Below are 13891 nucleotides of genomic sequence, written 5' to 3'. Positions count from 1 at the left end.
TCCCCCACTTTTTCCCAGGAAAACCTGATTAAAGGACTAGTTCAAAGAACTTCAAGCTCCCTGGGGTAGAGCTTCCTTTGAGCCAAGTGATTTCAACACTCCTAACATGTCTCCCCAAAAGGTCAAATGAAATGAGCCACAGACCAGAGACTGAACTCTCCATGTTAGGGACACATATGGTAACTACTGGTAAGTCACTGACCAGAGAAACTGCTTTGGTCCACCTGCAGGAAGGCTAGAGCCTTTGCCATCTATAGAGAAGGAGCACACAGTCCTGGGGGTTCCTCATACCCAGGGCTGTGCTGTGTGTTTGGATATCAGCTTCCTTTAAAGTTGAAAATTCACGAAGCTCAGAAAGCTGAAGTGTTTGTTTCCTGACCTTGGTATCTAAGATCATCTTCCTATCTCCATCTCTTGGAGAAGGTGCTTTGGAAGGTTCCAAAGCTAAGTTGTGACTAACCTCCTCTTTCCTGGGGAGCTGGGAAGGGGCTGGATCTCTGCCACCTGCTGCCCAGCTCTTCTGCAGATGTCCGCACTCACTGCAGCCTCCTCTCTTGCAAAAATACTCGTTACTGCAAAAGTTGAACCAGGTCCACACAATCTAAGGTAGGTGACATCTGGTTACATTCAATCTCTGGGGCCTCAGATCTCAGCCCTTGTTGCTGAGGAAAAAGTCCTTCAGTCCTTGTCATTTCAAGAGACTTAACCCAAATGAACCACTCTTGTCCCCAAATACAGGTTCACTTCACAAACAACTAGCTACATCCTGACTACAAGCTCAGTCACTCTCTCAGTCACTGCTGCCAAATAGTGGAAGGAAACCAGGGCTCCAAAATGTTGTGTCACAGTGCAGAGAAGCAGCAGAACTGGGCTTTCAACAGAATTAGATGACTTCCATGTCTGTGCTGTTCCCACTGCCCATGCTGGATGCAGGCTGAGGGTGATATCCAAAATCACTGGTAGGGCTGAAAAGAGTAGAGGGGGTTAAGACTGCATATGGTCCCCTGTGTACCACCAGGGTAGACTACTCAGTATAGACCCAGGAGTAAGCCCTGAGCTTTGCTATGTGTGGTAAAGAAAAAAAAAATCCAAATTCACTGTGGGATCTTGGACAAGTCACTAAGACTTTGCTTTAGTTTCATTTCCAAGATGACAGTTTGGTGCAGAGCTATAGAACAGGTGTCTGGGAGAGAAAGTGAACGTAAGTTTGCATGTGCATGAATATGAATGTGAATGGGTGAGTGTGTCTAAATGTGTGTTTGAGTATGAGTGTATATAAGCAAGTGTGAGTGTGTGCATGAGTTTATGTGTGTAAATTTATATGAGTGAGTGTGCATGTATGATGTAAATTATGTGCAAATTAGTGTGGAAATTATGTATGTAAATCAGTATGTAGACATGTATATCAGTGTGTGTGCATGTGTGAGTGAACATGTGTGTACATGTGAGTATGTGAGTGTATGGTATGTGAGAGAGAGTGTGTGTGTATGTACATGTCTAGGTATCTATACATGTGTGCCACCAGGGTTTTTTACTGAAACCAGGTGAGAAAGTAAGGCATCCATTGTCCCTGCTCTGAGAGTACAGGGCAATCCTTGAGGAGATCTGGGGACATCCTCAGTCATGGGCAGGCTGGAGAGTGCCTGTCTGCCCCAGCTGCTCCTCTAGGGTGCCACTTATGTGGTTGGGAAGTGGGGCTCTGGAGTGTCCTTGGAATGTTCCATCTGCTGGGAGCCCTTTGGAGGGTTGATGGGATGATAAGGCAACAATAGCAGCCTGGGCTCCGTGGCTCCCTTCTTTTTCTCTAATGAAGTTCCCTTTGCCCCACAGCCATGGAAAGTGCCCAAGTTCCCCACAGATGCCTCCTCTATCCATCTGCCTGCCTTTCATCCTACACCACCCAGTTTTCTCAACTCCTAATTGTGTTTCTGAAACCTCAGTCCCCAGGCCCTTGACCAACCAGTAAGAAAACCCACTGGTTACAACACTACAACTTCAGTCCAGCATCCCCCTCTGCACATACTCCCCCTGCAAACCCAGCAGCCCTGCCTGGTTTGGGGTCTCAGCCCTGGAAGATACAGCCCTGTGGATGGGGAGAGGCACTCACCACAACACTGCCAGGGTGAGAGCTTGCAGGCACATAACTTAAGAGACCAATAGGCCTCTTCCTAGCAGATGAGACTTTGAACAAGAGATTCAACCTTTTGGAGCCACACTTTGCCCAAGTATAAAACAAAGATAATAATAGCTACCTCGCAGGCAGGTTGCAAGGATTAAGCAAGATAATAGCTTTAAAGCATCTAGCCGAGTGCCTGACACATAGTTGGCACCCAGTAAATGCCAGTTTCCTTCCCTTCCCTGATCCTCCTGCTCAGACTCTGCCAACACCAGTGGGCAAACAAATTTGGCAGATCAGTCTTGATTATTTGATAGGTCAGAGCTCAGTCTCAGCAACCTTTTTCCTTGATATGCATAAAGAAAGGGAAGGAGGTAGATGGAACAGGCTGGGAAGAGGATGGATGAGCAGTAGAAAGGTGCATGGGCTCCTTGGCACCAAACAGGGAGTTTGAGCAACTTGGTGGTGGTGGGGGGAAACCATAAGTGTCTCTAAGTAAGTGCACAACTAACATATGCAGAGCTGGGTGGGGTGGGTATGGTCAGACTTTGCACTATAATAAGAGTCTATAGTATCCAAGTTTCTTTTCCATTGACTTCTGTGGACAAAGATGTTAGAATGTTTTTGTAGACATAATTTGAGAATAAGTTGCTACATAATATACACAAACATCACAGCAATTGGGAAACATTCCCAATTGGATATCTGAGAACCATTAACAATCTAACAACATTATGCATTTCCCTGAACTGTGCAAACTAATATTAAACCACTAAAGTTGGATACAAATTTTTGTTTGTAGTGGGGCATAGAACAAAACAGTAGATGCTAAAATCTATACAGGTAGAACACACAGTTTAATCAACAATATAAAGACTTATGCAAATAGGATTGAGAGATTGATTTAGAAGAAAGTTGTAGGAGGTTCTGAAAGCAGTTTCTTCTCAGTTGGGCTTTGGCTAGGCTTGGATCCTCCATCTTCTCCTTCATCTTCTCCTTTTGTAGTAAGCTGCTAAGGTCATCTGGGATGGAAAGGCCATCAGTTCCTGGGCCTGAATCTGGGTAGGGGGGGCCTGTTCATCTCCCTGCTGTTTGTCCCCCTTCCAGTGGGGCTTTCTCTTTGGCTTCTATCCCCCATCATTGACCTCTATAAACTGCTACAGGTTGGGGGGCCAAGGTCCTCACAAAAAACACCTTTGGTAGAAAGACAGCCTCTGGGACGCTGCTCAGTCTTCAACTCTCGCTCCTTCACTGCCTGAGGGGGCCTCTGCCACAATCAGAATAGGGGCCACGTGCACCAATGTTCCAGTAAAAGGCACTGCACACTCAGTCCAGTTCAAGGAAGCCGTCATGGTAATTATTCATCAGAGGGTCAATAAAAACTCATCATCGTTGGGGGTTTTCTTGGGTCTTCAGGTCCCTGTTTGGGTGCTAGTTATAAAATAGATCCCACATGTTGTGCACCCCACACACATATTTCTACCCCCCCACCCCCAATGTGGCCGGGTCTGAAGAAGCAGGGTAGCCACAAAGAATTAATAAACCAAGACAGTCAAGAGTGAGTCATGGAGTCAGTCTGCTTGTCACTTCATGGTATCTCTCTGAGTGCACCAAAGCCAGTCTGCTCTTTCTTTATTTTCAATACAAATTCAACCAGGTGGGGGAGGGTAGAGCAAGATTCAGTTGAGCTTTTACATATCAAAGGGCTAGGTGAAAATGAAAGAGAAAATTGGGGGAATGCCTTTGTTTTGGTTTAATAGCTGGTGTCCTTTTACAGTCATCCCCCCATAACATAGACAAATTACCTGAAAGCTTCATGCAAGAGAGCTTGCATATGTGTATATGTGTGTCTATGTGTGTCAGAGAGAGATAGAAAATCTGCGAGGGCGAGAACACATGCGCAGATCCAGTCTCTTGCAGAGGAGGCTGCAGGCCTGGGTGCAGAGGGATGAAACATCTAGCCAGCTGTGAGTCTGAGCCAGATGTGCCTCAGCCAGATGTCGGGCAAGCTCCCCTGGGTGGGGGCTGCACAGGAGGGAGCTATAACCTCATTGTGCAGCCTAATCCTGAACATATTACTCTGGAATATGTGTACCATCAACAGTACAGCTATTAAATTTTTTTTTTTAAAGAAGGGGGCTTAAGTAAAGAGAATAAAACAGGTCTCTGACACAGGGGAAGGGAGCAGCTGGGGAAAGCTTGCAATGGGGTGCATGCTTTGAGAAAATGGGGAGTAGGACTGTGAAATGTGTCCCCCACCTTGCAGAGAGAGTTACTGATAGCTCAAAAGGAAATCTAGTCCACAAAGAAAGCCTGGCTTAAAGCTTCAAAGATCTGGAGGCAAGGGTGCCAGAGTCTTGGAAGAGAGAGAAGTCAGGAGGGGGAACTTACTCTACACTTCTTCCTTCAACCTTTGCTTTCAGTCAGGAAAGCACAAGAAAGTCTGTGTTCTCCTTCCCTCACTCTGCCCCACCTTCCCATTCCAGATCCACCTCAGAGAGCAGGTATTAAGGCTAAACCAGCTGCTACCTGAGGACCTTGGGCCCAGCCAACATTTTCTGGAATACTAATAAGGTGAGTGGTCCTAAAAGTCTTCCTGGAGGATAAAGGGTCACAAAAGAGAAGAGGAACTTAGCTAGATGATACAGCTAGGGCAGCCCTGGGCCACTGAGGTGGAGAGAGGGATAGAGAAAGAAAGAATGAAGAAGTAAAATCACAAAACAAAGAGGATCTCAGAGCTCATGTGGTCCAGGCTTTTGATCTCCCTACAGGGAGGAGGTGTACAGAATAAGGAAACTAATAGACCCCAACAATAGATTTACAGACTCTGGGGACCCTATCTGAGGCAACTTCTCTGCACTGAACACAGAGTCAGAAAATGACTCTGGCAGGAGCTGGTGGCTGAGGCAGGCACTAGAACTGATGAAAATTGAGCCCCAGAGATGGGTGGGCATCATGCAGAAGTGAGAGGCCAATCTCTTTATCTCTCTTCTTCTCTCTTTCTTCTCTCTTTCCTCTCTCCTCTTTCTCCTCTCTTTCTCCTCTCTTTTCTCTCTCCTCTCTCTCTCTCTTTCTCTCTCTCTCTCTCTCTCATATGCAGGCTCGGGAAAACACAACTGCTTCTCATTAGCAAAAGGGACCATGGAGAGGCCCAGTCAGGTCAGTCTCAGCCCTGAGTCGCCAGCTCCACTGAGCCAGAGAGAGCAGTGGGCTGAGGCTCAGAAACTTACAGCTGTGGGCCAGCCATGGGGGCCCAGGTCAGCACTGAGAGTGGGCAAAACAATTGAAGTGGCTGGACGAATAGGGAGGAAAATGCTGCCATATCCTCCTGGCCCCCTTGTCTGCTCTCTTCTCCTAGTTCATCAATCTCAATGGCTTCCCAAACACAAAAACCAAGACAAACCTCAAGGACCAATTTCAAGGTTCTTTGATTTAGCTTCCAGGATCCCATCACTTCTCACTCCCTTCATGCTTGAACCACAATCTCTACTTGGCGAGGCATTCTCTCCACAATATCCTGCCAAATCCCTCTGTATCTTCGCAGTTTTCTGAACATAAGATGCCCTTTTGTCTCTACCAACTCATTATCATGCCCCTTTCACATCACACTTATCTGTGAAATCAGCGAGTGCAATGATGCCTACCTCACAGGGGCTTTGTCAGATGAAAATAGAAAGTGCTTGGGAAAGACGCTGGCTCAGAGTAAATATTAGCGATTAGCACAGCTATTATCGCTCTATTCATTCTTTTATAGTCTGACCCGAGTTCCACCTTCTCTCTAGAGCATCAGCTCACTGGCCTGCCCACCCTCACTGGTCATCACTCTCCTTTTCATTTACCAACTCATCTCACTTTTGCTCACAGTCGATGCCAGGTGCCCAGCAGCAAGTGAGGTGCCATGTAGGGAGAATGTGGGGAAAGAGACAGCTAGAATCTTTCCTTCAAAGAGCTTACAGCTTACAGGGTTTCAAAACAGCAAAGGGTAGCCAGGTGGGTATTGGTCTCAGAGTATAGAACACCTTGGAAATGCAGAGAACAGACCAGCAGAGACACTAAAAGGCTTCTCAGAAAAGGTGATGAATGAGGTGGGCACTTGGAGGCTTTTGGAGGAGTTTGGGGTGGAGGAAAGGAAAGAAGCTGCACAGTGGGCAGGGATGATGGGGAATGGCATGAGGGTAGGGGGATGGACATGGAAACAGCATTGAGAATGGTGCACAAGGGGCTAAAGAGATGGTTCAGTGGGCTGGGAATATACCCTGAATAGTGATATACTCATTGGGTGTGGCCCCCCCAAACAAAAGAAAACAAAGCAAAAAGAATGGTGCGTGAGGATGAATGGCAAAAGCTCAGGCTACAGGGCTTGGCAGGAGCAGGAGCTGAAAAGACTGTGGAGCTGGACAGGACGCAGGGGCCAAGCCCTGTAGGCAACAGGGAATCATGGGAGGGGCGGGGCTCCCATTGGCCCTTGACATCCGCGCCTGGAACTAGTTTTTAACTATTTCACATCTGCTAACTTTGTCTTTGGGAGACCATACAGGGAATTTTCTCCACTGCCCTGTTTGGGTATTTAGTAGGTGTTGCCTAGGGCAGATCACCAAGTGCTCAGAGGGCACTTAGCAGCTTGGTAAGCATCTGCGGCATACCCTGTCCCAAGGGAGAGGGGACACCTTGCTGACCAAGAGCCAGCCTTGCCCTATGCCTCCTTCATGGGGTTCTGTCACTTGGTGCTGTCTGTGGCTCAAGAGGGAGGCAGATAATGAGGAACAAAAAAAGAGCTGAGCCCACTGCAGAGAGCACAGACTGAGAAGCTCAGATGCTCAGCACAGCCCACCGCACCCTCATGCCCTCTCAGTTCATCTCTCTCTCCAGTTTGGGGAACCACTGTCAATACTGTGCGGGGGTCCCAGCTGCCTTTCCTACATAGAAAATCATTGCATAGGTGGCAGTAATTAGGGATTCAAAAGTTAGGTTAGGAGGTTCTGGGTTGTCTTTGTTCCTATCCAGGAGCCCCTCTTCCAGTAAGCTTTCTCTGATGCCCCACCTAGTGCTCCCCTTACACCCTGCAAGATTCTATGTCAGGAAGACTAGTCACAAAACACCCCCACAGGATGCACCCATGGGTGTTCAGCTCTCAGGGGGTCCCTCCCATCTTTAAGACACCAAACCCCATGAGGCCCCTTCCTCAGGGTTTTCCACAAGAGCCTGGAGTCCTGAGCTTCCCAAAGGTACTAGGTTACCTAGGATCCATGAATCTGTCTGCACCAGAGCTGGGATGGAGAGGGATGGAGAGGGGAAGGAGGAGGGTGACCCCTGCTAATGTCCACCCACTCCACTATCACCAAGCAAGGCCAGGAGCCGGTACAGCGTTCATGTGGCTGCCAGATGGGAAGGCGAGAGCAGCTGGACAGTGAGTGCCAAAACCCAAACAAGAGACTGTAGAGGTGCCAGGGCAAGGCAAGAAGGCGAGGCCATCAGTGAGACCAACAGTTACCCATCAAGAAATGGTAACGGATGGTAGGTTCCACTGCTCACTCATGGAAGAAGACAGAGCCCCCCTCAAGGGAATCGCTCTCTTCCCTTCGCCCCTACCCCCAGCTTTTCGGGACAGGACTGTATGACTAGCATCTGCAACAGATGATGAGGTCTGGAAGACAATGTCACCAAATGGCCTTCCCCCCAGTGGGCCGAGCTAGCCTCATCAGCAATTTGAAATAAGCAACTGGTTGGTTCCAGATGTGGAGCCATCTGGGGGAAAATGACATGCTGGCATCCACAGAGCCTATCTTTGGCTGCCCAGTTGCAGGGCCTCCTTAGGGCCATTCCATTCATGTCCTGGCTGGGGACCCCCAAGTCCGGGCTCAGAGCCTCAACTCAGGACTCTCATAGTTGGCCAACTGGCTCCTCATGGCTAGCTTTGGTCCACCATAGAATTCTACTCTTGTCTCATTGGAGACAGAAACTAGCTGATCTCCATGTCAACCCCTTCACACACACCCCAAAAATCTGATGAACACACATATATCTAAGTATGAGCATATTCAATTAAAAACCATGAGAACATGAGGCTAAATCCAAGCCAGGGCATGCATGGGGCAGTTGTTTGGGTGAAAAAGTCAGGAGTGTGCACACTTCAGCTGGGACTCCAGAAAACTCAGTTCTCAGGCACTGGGCTCTTTCCTTAGCATTCCCCTCAAATCTCCAGACCCAAACTCAGTGACTTTCCTTGCTTGAGGAGCAGAGAGAGCCTGCCTCTAGGGTGTTAACATGAACAGTGGGAGTAGGGAAAGCAGCTGAAAGCTGGGACACTGTCTCCTAAGAGTAAAAGGAGTAAAAAGTATTGGGAAGAAGCAGCCAATAGGGATTGGTGCAGATCTAGGGGTCAAGAGGAGAAGCATTGCTTAAACATCGGCTTAGCAGGCACATGGCTGGAGATGGGGAAGGCCCCCAGGGTCTCAGGGTACTCATCCATTATCATGTCATCCTTCAAGGGACAGCTCCCTGGGTTGGTCTCTCTCTGCTGGGTCCTGAGACCTTAGAACTGCTGAGTGTAGAGACTCTAGGTGGTGTTCAGGAGCCTTCTAGACAAGGACCCTAAAAGCAAACTTTTCAAAGGGCCACTGACTTCACCTTATGGAAGCAGTGCCAGTCGGCAAGACTCCATCTCAGCCTATGAAAGAGGCGAAGGCTGCAAAACTGAGGAGAAGCTGACAGTCAGGACCACCTGGCGCCCAGATTCTCCCATAGAGTCGGGTTGGGGGCACATTAGTAAAAGCCTCGGGGGTCTACCAGGCTCTTAGGAGGGGCCTTATGGTGACAAGGGCCTGTAATCAGAAAAAGAATGCAAGGCTGTTTCGAGCATCAGTAATTTTCTGAATCTGAAACCTCACGTTTTCAAACTTTGCAGAGCACATACTGTACAGTTCCCTTCATTAAGGATTAATTACTAGCCAATTTTGAAGTCTTTTGAGTTGTTTGGGAGTTATTTGAGCTGCAAAAGAAAACATAACTATGCTGTTGTTTCTTCTAATTTGAAAAAGGATATTTTTTGTGGGTGTTGCAAAGCTCACCAACAGCTGAAGGGGTTTTTACTCTATCTTTCCAAAAATCATTGCTCCAGGCCATGACCAAAAATGGAAAAAATGACCAAAAAAAAAAAAAATCCCCCAAAGCATGAACTTTTCAGAAAGTTACAAATAGCTGAAGTGAAAGCAATGTAATAGAAATGGCCAATGACCTTGCCCCATGCAATTCCCCAGTATTTCCTGCCTCCTTCTCCCCTGCCCCAACTCTATGAGATTCGCAGCATTTTTCAAGACTTTCCCTTTGGGCATCCAATAACTGAGGAGTCAAGCACAGAACTGACTGTTGGCTGAGGCCTCAGCCTTGGGTTAACCTCATTTCACAGCCTAGGAAACCAAGTCCTTGGGGGGGTATGTGGGTTGCTCGCCTGGGGTCCCGCAGCAGTTGGGGCAGAAGCAGAGTCCTGGAAATATGCAGGGCTGTCAGGACAAAGTCTCTGTCCTCATTGCCAGGCCAAAAAGCCATGTGGGGCTGTGTTTGAGTGTGTGCTGTTCCCCACACTGGACATAGGTTGCCCGTAAAGAGGAGAGGGAAAGGATAGAGATGGAGAAAGAGAAGGCTTCTCTCCTCTCCTGAAGAGAAGATTCCCTTCATGACATACTCCCAATGCTGGCCACTGCTCGCAGCAGTCTGGAACCCCTCGACACCTGCAGTCCTAGACAGTTGGCCCCGAGGACAAGGTACACAGGAGTTGAACATGATGCAGCCTTGATCTGGAGCTGGGGAGGATCTGAAGCTCCAGAGAGAGGGCCAGCATGGGGAATGTGCTATAGAGGGGAACCCTCCTTTCTAGGATAGTGGAGAAACTTTCTCTTCTTTTACTCCCAACATCTTCATCCGATTCCCTCTCTCTAGAAGTCACCAGAAACAAATATCCTCCACTATATCTCCTCCTGGACTACTCAAGTTCAGGTACCATGGAAGAAGAGATAAAGGAATTTTCTCTCTCTTGAGCTAAAATCAGAGTGCAAGGGGTCTGCCCCTAGTTAGAGTCCAGGAGGTAGATGGAATACCATGGTCAGAACCCTGGTCCTAGACCTTTGGATGTTAAACTTGGGACATTATAACTTATTAGAGCCTGACCTGAAAATCCTATGAGTTCTGGGTCTGTTTCTTCCTCTGTCAATGGAAAGCACCCTGCCTTCCTATTCTGGTTTATAATATGAAGTTTCCTAATTGTGTGGCTGTCCTACTGCAGTTTGGAAATGACAAAAGAATGAATAAATAAGTGGAACCCAGAACCCACTTTCCTGAGTTAAACAGACCTCCCCAGTTCTAATTCTGGGGGTGAGCATCCAGCTGGGCTTCTGGCACATGCCCTCCTTCTCAGGGGTCCAGAATAGGCCAACACGTTTCAGACCATGTGACTTGTCTGTTCTCGGACTCCTGTCAGCTCCTCCATGAACCCTGAAAAAGTTGCCAGGCTCGTCTGGGCCTTGGTTTCTCCATAGTAATCGGGGATAATAGAACCCTTTGCTGTTCTGTCAAGTTCTTTGAGAGACTTGGATGAAAGGCCTCAGCAGCAGGCGAGATGCTGCTATTACAGCTAATGACAGAACCAGCAACGCTCAGAAGCTGCTGCCCAGCTCTGACTCAGGCTGTTTACGGTTCTAGACCTTGCTTGGTGGAAGGGGAGCGGAGTGAGTCTATGGTTGAGGGGGTGGCAGGTACCCTAGCCAGCCCTCACCTGCTCTACCACATTCGTGCATCTGCCTGACACAAAGGGTCCTGTAGAGTTCTCTTTCATAAAACCTCAACTACCCTATCCCCTAGAGAACCCCAATATCCCTCACCCCACACCTGTTCCCCTTTCCTCCTCTCCTGCCAGGGCTCTGGCTCTAGCCCTTACATGTGATTCCCAAGGACAACCAGGACTATTTAGAAACACATGCAAGCCATGGTCTCAGATGGCCAAAACCAGACAAGAAAGCCTTTCCCCTGGCAGGCCCTCCTGGTCCCACCAGTGGGGGGGAAAGGAGCCTAGGAGGGGCCCATCAGTGTGTGTGTGTGTGTGTGTGTGTGTGTGTGTGTGTGTGTGTGTGTGTGTGTGTAAGAGAGAGAGAAGAGAGAGATTCCTTCTGTGACCCTACATCAGGTCAGATGTTCAGGTCCCTCCCTCCCCCAGAGAAACTTCTAATGGGAGACTGGAGAGGGAAGGTGGTTATTTATGCCCTGCAAGAGCCCTGTGATGCATCACAGTTTCATGTTAAGAGGGTGGCTCATGATCTCCTCTGGGAACTAGTAGTAGAAGGGGGGCTGGTGAGGCCCTTCCATGGTTCCCTAAACCAAGAGCGCTTTCCTTGGCAGTGCAGTCCAGTTTTGGGAAGCCTCTGGAATGGCCTGTCTTAACATCTCTACTGGCCTGCAGACTATTCAACTAGACTCCAGCATGACATGGGGCTAAGGCAGTCTAAAGAAAATGCCTCTTGTTAGCATCTCCTTTCCAAATAAAATTTTTGTTTTCCTGAGCAATCCAAAGAGACAGAGGGACAGATAGCAGGATATACTTGCTGCACACCTCTTGCAACCCAGCTATCTTTCTGGCCCCGCTAATTGGTCCTTCACCTCTCAGCATCCCTTTTTCCTTCTCCTCTTTACTCTCTCCCACTCCTCTTGCTCTCAACCTCACCATCGCTGGCCACCTCTAACCATGCTATTAGGTTTTCATAGCAGAGCTGGGGAGCCAGAATTGGGACAGCTAAAGGGAAAAGAACATCTGCCTGAGGCAAGCTGTGAAGATGGAGAGGAGGAAGGTAGGAACTCCCAGATGAGGGGATGAAGGCAGGCTAGAAACCAGTGGGCTTTACACAGGAAAGAGTGGCACATACTTGGAGAATAGTGAGGGGAAGAATCCAGGTTGGGCTGATGGCAAAGTGGAGGGTATGGGTAACTACCCTCATAAAAATAAGACCCAGCCTCTAAGCTCCAAGATGTTCTCTGGGAACCAAGGAAGCCAGGGCAGTGAAAGAAGTATTTGGAATGGGGTGGATAGGGGTGGTTATGTAAGTTAGGCCACACACTTCACAGGAACTCAGTGGAACTCAAAAATCAGGGCCTTTTCCTCAGAAATTCAAGTAACCTCACAGTGGTGGGCTCCTTCCCAAGGCCTGTGAGGCAGGGAGGAACTAAAAAAAAATACTCGCATCTCTGTTTCACAGAGAGGGAAACTGAGGCTCATTAATGCTTAGTCATCTGCCCAAAGTCTTAGAGTAAGTCAGCAACCAAGCCAGTGGAATATCCTAGATGCACAGATGTGGAGGGATCCTTAAGAGGTCACCAAAGCCACTGCTCGCCCTAGGCAGGCCAGGTCCCAACAAATGAGGCCTTTGATCTGCCTAACTACGTCAGGAAAATTTTTTTCAACCAGTGCCAAATATTTGTTGAATTCAAATCTAGCCTGAATCCTTCCTGCTCTGGTTTAAATATACAATGTCTATGGTTTAGAGGCAAGACTAAGTCCTTATACAGTTTACTCCAGACATAAAGCTCTTTGGGGAGCTCCACCTCAAAGATCTTTTCTCCAGGTTGTATCTATAGCTTTTTATTCTATAGCTCCAAGGACCCAGCTTTGGTGTTCCTGTCAGATAAATGACTGGAAAGTGAAGGAACACATGAACAGCTTCCAAATACACTTGGGCACCTCAAAGGAGGTCACCAATAGCAATCCTCCATTACACTCAGACCCACCCCCGTTATAGCCAGGTCCTCACCTCTGATGGGGGTTCTGAGAGGAAGGGCACCTTCTGTGGAAGTCCTAGACTCAACCCCCAGAAAATCCTCCTTATCTTCATCTGTGCTACCAAAACCAGGATAGAACTGAACCCCAAATGTAGCAGGCTCACATATACTTGCCATGATCCAGAACATTCATGTTTTCTCACTGTGATTCTCACAAATAGCCTATGTGTGATGATGCAGAAGTGAAGTGTCCGAGAGAAAGTGTGGCCAGGAAATGACAGTGGCAGCCAGATGCTAGGGCTGCCAAGCATTGAGTCCACCTACTCCCCTCACTTGCCAGTCTGCTGCTCTTGTCCTAAGTGCATAAGAGGAGGTTGAACCACCACCCCACTTGCAGGTCCTAAGCCAGGGTACAGAATCACCTCCTAGGCTCATACCATCCAAACCAAGCACTGTTCTATTCCAATGACTTCTCTTTGTTCAAACTGGCTCCTTCTCTGGTTTTTTCCTTTTCTCCTAATCTCAGATTGAAGGCCTACTCTTTCCAAGCCAGGAAAAAAGAACAAGGGGTAAAAAAAAGGGAGCTCTGTTCCAGGAACTGCTATATCCCCTCTCCGTGCCACTCAACTGCTCCTTTCTCTAACTCGTGGACAAGCCCAGCCAAGCCTGACCCCAAATTTGGCAGGGCCATTGGTCACAAAGCCTTTTTAGGGTCTTGCCTTCCTCTCTATGCCTCTAGGCCAAGACTGAGGTGAGAGAACAGGAAGGATGGGGAAAAAAAAGCAGATGAAGAAGATATTCTGGAAATAACCATAGATACCCATGTCTTGCCCTTCGTCTCCAATGGACTTCACTCTGGACCCCTTTCCTATTCTAGAGCAGTGGCTTCAGAGAGGCTGGTCAGACACACAGAGACTCTCAGGCCTGTGGTTGCCCAGATCAAGCTCACACACGGTCCCACACACATTTCAGCCTAGCTATACTCACAGAGGCACTCAAGCCCCTTGCAGTATAATC

General features: G+C 48.2%; 1 protein-coding gene across 2 annotated transcripts in view; it reads right to left on the bottom strand.

Moving 5' to 3' along the window:
* The window catches only part of NRG2 (neuregulin 2), a 200222-nt gene that overhangs the window by 90367 nt on the left and 95964 nt on the right, over window positions 1-13891 (bottom strand). The window lies entirely within an intron of this gene.

Source organism: Suncus etruscus, chromosome 14 (genome assembly GCF_024139225.1).
Source record: "Suncus etruscus isolate mSunEtr1 chromosome 14, mSunEtr1.pri.cur, whole genome shotgun sequence".
In the NCBI taxonomy this organism is placed as follows: domain Eukaryota; kingdom Metazoa; phylum Chordata; class Mammalia; order Eulipotyphla; family Soricidae; genus Suncus; species Suncus etruscus.
This window is presented reverse-complemented; position numbering and strand designations above follow the sequence as displayed.